Source organism: Stegostoma tigrinum, chromosome 17 (assembly GCF_030684315.1).
Source record: "Stegostoma tigrinum isolate sSteTig4 chromosome 17, sSteTig4.hap1, whole genome shotgun sequence".
NCBI classification, from domain to species: Eukaryota; Metazoa; Chordata; class Chondrichthyes; order Orectolobiformes; family Stegostomatidae; genus Stegostoma; species Stegostoma tigrinum.
Genome location: NC_081370.1, coordinates 35,200,248 through 35,206,247, shown reverse-complemented (window position 1 = coordinate 35,206,247; position 6,000 = coordinate 35,200,248).

The following is a 6,000-nucleotide window of genomic DNA, read 5'->3' as shown; positions in this document are numbered from 1 at the left end:
TCTCCAATCAGCTATAGTTTGTGTGTGTACCGATCTAGAATTAGTCTAATGACCCTGCTTACTTATCAGAAACAGACACCACTAGTAAATGAGATCTCAAACCATCAGCTCTGAGGAAGGGTCACTGGACCTGAAATGTTAACTCTGATTTCTTTCCACAGATGCTGCCAGACCTACTAAGCTTTTCCAGCAATATCTGTTTTTGTCTTAAATCATCTGAATTTGATTTGAACAGAACATAAGACATGGTTGAGATGGTCATGCCGTGAGTTTTTAAATAGCCCTGAGAAACATGCACAGAATTTACAGCTAAACTTAATCTCCACCTGAAGCTCTTTTAATCTCTTCCAATGAAGGTTAACGATTGCATTGCAAGCACATTTAAACTAAAAGGAAACTTGCTTGTGTTGCTAATGAGATCTAACAGCTAAAATCGCAGTGAATATGTCTTCACAGTTATAGATACCACCTTGCCTTATCATTTACCATATAAAGATGTGAAGCAGTTTCCTGACTTCATTATTTTGTAGGAACTCTCACTCAACATTATTCATTCATGTCATTCTGAATTAACATACTCTAGATTAAATTAACCCAACATTACTTTGGTCACAATTTTAAATACATACATATCACTCCTGTCCAGACCTCTGAATGTGGAAGGTGGAGTAAACTTTTAAATTGTTGTCAATGAAGAAATGTTGGAAACATGACAGCCATTTTGCAAACAGCAAGCCCCACAGACAGCATTGTGAATTGGCCAGATAACCTGTTTTCAGGTTTTGGTTGAGGGATAAGTATAGGTCTAGGAGAAATTGCAATGTTCTTTTTTGAATATAGTGCATGGGATCTTGTTATGTCCACTTGAGAAAGGACCTCAATTCAATGTTTCATCATTGCAGAAAGAGGATGAAAGTACCCAAGGAACACAGTCACAAAACAGGATCCAACTATCCCTGGACATCTTCCTAAACAAAGTATTGAACTGTATAATGAATGGCTCCAATCTGCTTACCTTCATACCTGGAGATTATTCCAGGGATGGACCACAAGCCACTCCTACAGACTGAACTCCACACCTTAAGCAAAAGCTATATGAAGATGTTTTCATTCAAATGCCCCTAATCACTCAGTTACCCAGCTCCAGTCAACGTTCATTCGTTTGAATACCAATGAGAACAATTTTTAAAACAGCTTTGGTTTCCAGATTTATTGCATGCTAATTGATGCAGTGAAACTAACACAGTGAAGAGATTGAAATAGAATCTTCACTCAAACATGATGGGTCAGATGACTAAAAAGATGATACGCTCTGCTAACTACAATTCCTCTATTCCTTGAAGCAATACCCAGAATCCTGATAATTAATTTCTCCCACATTCTCTCATTCAGAGCTCTAATTCTAAATAAAAACTGATTTTCAGTGAGTTAAAATAAAATCTATTTTTCTGATTAATCCACTCACAAAGTTTCACAACTGTTGGCTAAGGAATGGCTAATCCTATGGATTACTGGATCTCTCTGACTTTATGCAACTGACTTTCATTCAAAACTACCAAGAGGTCTGTGAACCCCTTTAAACAGCTACTGGTTGGTTGGACCGTGAGTAAGTGAATAATTCTATGCTGTGTCTCATTCTTGGCACGCCCCTTAGTGACGTGCATATTGGAATAAATCCATACTCAGTGTAGCCTTAGTCTCACACTCTATGAGTCATCTTATATTCCTGAGAATATGCAACTCAACATCCCAGTAGCTGGACATAAATGTAAATCCCACCATGGCAGCATGGAAGAAGAACAAGGGGTTCTTCTCAGCCAATATCAGCCCCTTAATGAATTTCACAAAACAAAACAGGTTATCTTGTTATTATCACATTGTTAACCACATTCATGATATAAAATATAGGTTTCGGTCTGTGATGCCGACACAGCCAAAGGAAAAAACTCAATGAAAATGGGAAATTTAAATTTGGTTATTCAAATGAATCTGGGGTAAACAACAAGCCTCGGTAATGATTTTCACACAACTGTTGCAAACCCTATCTGATTCACTCATTGTCCTTTGGATTAGGAAACCTGTTAGTGTTACAGCACCTGAAAGCTCTGGAGATGTGTATCAAGAAACAGCAAAACATACTAGATAGGGATAAAGCCATTTTTTTTTCTGTATTTTTGTTTGTGGACTAACATGAGAAAACCACTGTCTTAGGAACTGAGGATAGTGGAAAGGATTAAAGACCCAAAGAACTGCAGATTCTGTAAATCAGGAATAAAAATAGAAATTGCTGGAGAAGTTCAGCAGGTCTGGCAGCAGCTATGCAGAAAAATCAGAGTTAACATTGTGGGTCTGGTGAACTGTTCTGAGGAAGAGTCACTGTACTGAAATGTTAAATCTGATTTTACTTCACAAATGCTGCTGGACCTGCTGAGCTTTTCCAGAAACTTCTTTTCTCATTGCGGTGGAAAGGATTGTTGCATTTTTGAAAGCAAGTTACCTGGTACTGATTGAAATTGCTGCTTACATAGCTGTTTGTTCAAGCAGGGGGTAACGTCTAGGTGTAGACAAGCTGGCACCAGGGGGTGTGTCTGAATGGAGCTTTGGCAGGCTACAAGTAGCTGATTGATCTGTGGAATGGTGATCAGTTGTCAACGATGATGGCCTTCTGCTACCATCAAAGACGTGACTGATTCCCAGTAGCTGAACAGTTTGTGGATATGAATGCTTTTGGATCTCCAGGAAAGAAGGAGGTGTCCTTCTCTGTGCAGTAATAAAACACCTCAGACCTGAAAAAAGCCAGTTTATTTCCTCTCATCAGATGCTGTAAACCATGGTTCTTAACAAATAAGTGAGAGACTTTACAAGTGTTACCCAGACACCCTACACCTCTTGCAAAGAAGTAGAAATACCTAAAGAAGGTAGATTGAGAAGCTGCAAATTCTGAGATGGTGAAGTATCATCTCAGTCAACCCTGTGAATAGGAACTATTTGATTTCCTTCCCAAATTTCCCTCTGCTCAGTATTTTGTGTCTGTCTGTATGTGTGCAAAAGAAGTTAATTAAGGGGGTTAAATATTAATGAGCAGAGTTACATAGTAAGTGTTCACAATTGGGTTTGCAATTACTGTATTCCTTGTTAATGACAGAAATTTAGTGTGTGCTTTTGTCAACCTAGATCTAAGAGACAGAATAAATTGGTACATTTTGCATTTTATGAAAGTGTTATTTTTGTGAAGGTCTCAGGAATAGCAGGGCTTGATTCCAACATGTAATCCTAACGAGGTACTGCAGTTCTCAAATCAGAATATCAGCTTACCATAACTGAACACTCATGGTCCAGAACCTCTAGCCAAGAACCTCAAGCAAAGTTACCGCTTTAGCATCAAGTTGGCAGTGTTGAAGTTTGCCCAGAAGTGACCCAGCCACCAAAAGCAGGACAAATCTATTCTCTTGATCATTAGCAAAATGATAGGAGATGTTGTTGATAATGCCATTAAGCAGCATTTACTCAGCAATAACCTGCTCAATAGTATATTTGGCTCCTGACCTCGTTTACAGTTTTGGTCCAAATATAGATAGAAAAGCTAAACTTCAGACTGAAGGTAAGTGATTGTCCTTTAGATCAAGGCAGTATCAAGGAACCCTGGCATAATTGAAGTTCAATGGGAATTGGAAGGATGCTCTTTGCTAGATGAAGCTATACCTGGTATAAAGAAAGATGGTTGGTGTTTGTTACACTTTAATTATCTCATCCCCAGGGCTTTGCTGCAGACGTTCCTCGATATCCTACGTTCAACCATTTTTCTTCACGTCATCAGGTGTACTTCCCATTTAAGAAGTTTATATATAAGTTTGTCATTTCAAATTGATCATCATAGGCAAAGGAAAAATCACCATACACTTGCCAGACCATAAGGACGCTCTCTCAATGGAGAAATACAACTGGTGGTGGTTTAACCTGGGGTTCACCACACCACAGATGGCTGGACAGACTGAGAAGGAGAGCTCACCATGATTACCTCAGCTGGTGCAGGAATTGAACCCACACTGTTGCTGTCACTCTGTACTGCAAACCAGCCGTCTTGCTAATTGATCTAACTAACCCCTGCCTCACTACTGTGCCTCTACTACATTCACTTAGACCCAGTCAGTCAGAAAAGTTAACATCCAAGCCTTGGGCATTAGAATTATTCAATATATGAGGCATTGTGGCTCAGCAGTTAGTACTGCTGCTTCACAGCGCCAGGGACCTGTGTTCAATTCCACCCTCAGATGATTGTCTGTGTGGACTTTGCTCATTTTCCCCAATGTCTGCTGGGTTCTCTAGTTTCCTCCCATAGTCCAAAGATGACATCACACAACAGCAGGGTCATGGTCCAACAGGTTTAGAACATAGAAAAGTACAGCACAGTACAGGCCCTTCGGCCCACGATGTTGTGCCGTGGAATAATCCAATCCAAAAATAAAATAACCTAACCTACATTCCCCTCAATTCACTGCTGTCCATGTGCATGTCCAGCAGTTGCTTAAATATCACTAATGACTCCGCTTCCATGACTACCACTGGTAAACTATTCCATGCGCTCACAACTCTCTGGGTGAAGAACCTCCCTCTGACATCTCCTCTATACCTTCCTCCTAACACCTTAAAACTATGACTCCTCGTGGCAGTCAATCCTGCCCTGGGGAAAAGTTTCTGGCTATCGACTCTATCCATGCCTCTCCTTACCTTGTACACCTCGATCAGGTCACCTCTCTTCCTCCTTCTCGCCAGAGAGAAAAGTCCAAGCTCAGTCAACCTCTCCTTGTAAGACAAGCCATCCAGTCCAGGCAGCATCCTGGTAAACCTCCTTTGCACCCTCTCCAAAGCCTCCACATCTTTCCTATCTTAAAACTCTCTTATTTGAAATCACAAGCTTTCAGAGTGCAGCCCCTTCACTGAGTGAAGTCACTTCAATGACCTTGTCCACCCCAGTCCAATATCCGCACCTCCACATCATGGAGTCCAAAGATGTGCAGATTAGGTGGATTGGCTCCACTGAATTGTCCAGTAGCGTCCAGAGATGTCCGAGTTATGTGGATTAAGGGAAGTGCAGAGTTACAGGGATAGGGTAGGGGGTGCGTCTGGATGGGATGCTCTTTGGAGGGCCAGTGTGATTCATTGAGCTGAATGGCCTGCTTCTACATCGCAAGGATTCTACGTGATTCAAGTGTTAAACTGTAATGAAACGTAAATAACAGAGCAAACTACATCATAAATGTCCTCATTCAATACTCAATTTCTGAAATAAATCAATGAAACTTGAACAGACAGCACTTATTTTCAAGAAGCAAATGTCTCAGAGGCTGGTTAATTTTATTCATTGACACTTTCCTTCATGTACTTGTTAAAGTTTCACAGAAGGTACAAAAGCAAGCTGAGACAGTAGCATGTCTATAATTGGCCCCATGGTGAAGTAACAATACCCAGAGTGGAACTGGCCTCTCTGGATAATAAGAATGCTGACCAGGAATCCAGACTACACACCCCATATAAAAACCAGAAGAACTGCAGATACTGCAAATTAGGATCAAAAACAAAGTTACTGGAAAAGCTCAGCAGTTCTGAGGAAGGGTCACCGGACCCGAAATGTTAACTCTGTTTTGTCCTTCACAGATGCTGCCAGACCTGCTGAGCTTTTCCAGCAGCTTTGTTTTTATACACATCTCACATACCCTCTACCATGTACCTGCCCCATGTAACCGTCCTCTGCACTTCTCCTTTCCTATCTACCTGTTCCTATCCCCTGTGCTTTCTGCATGATATAAGAGAGCTCTTGCTCAAAAGTGAGGCAATTAGGCAATCTATTTTCTCTTAGAGGTCACTAGTCTGTCGATCTGAATGGTGGAGAAAGGTCTATTGGATATTTGAAAGACTGAGTTAGGTAGGTTCTTGATATCAACGGAGTAAAAAGGTATCAGTGTAGACAGGAAGTAGACTTGAGGCTACAGTCAGATCAAC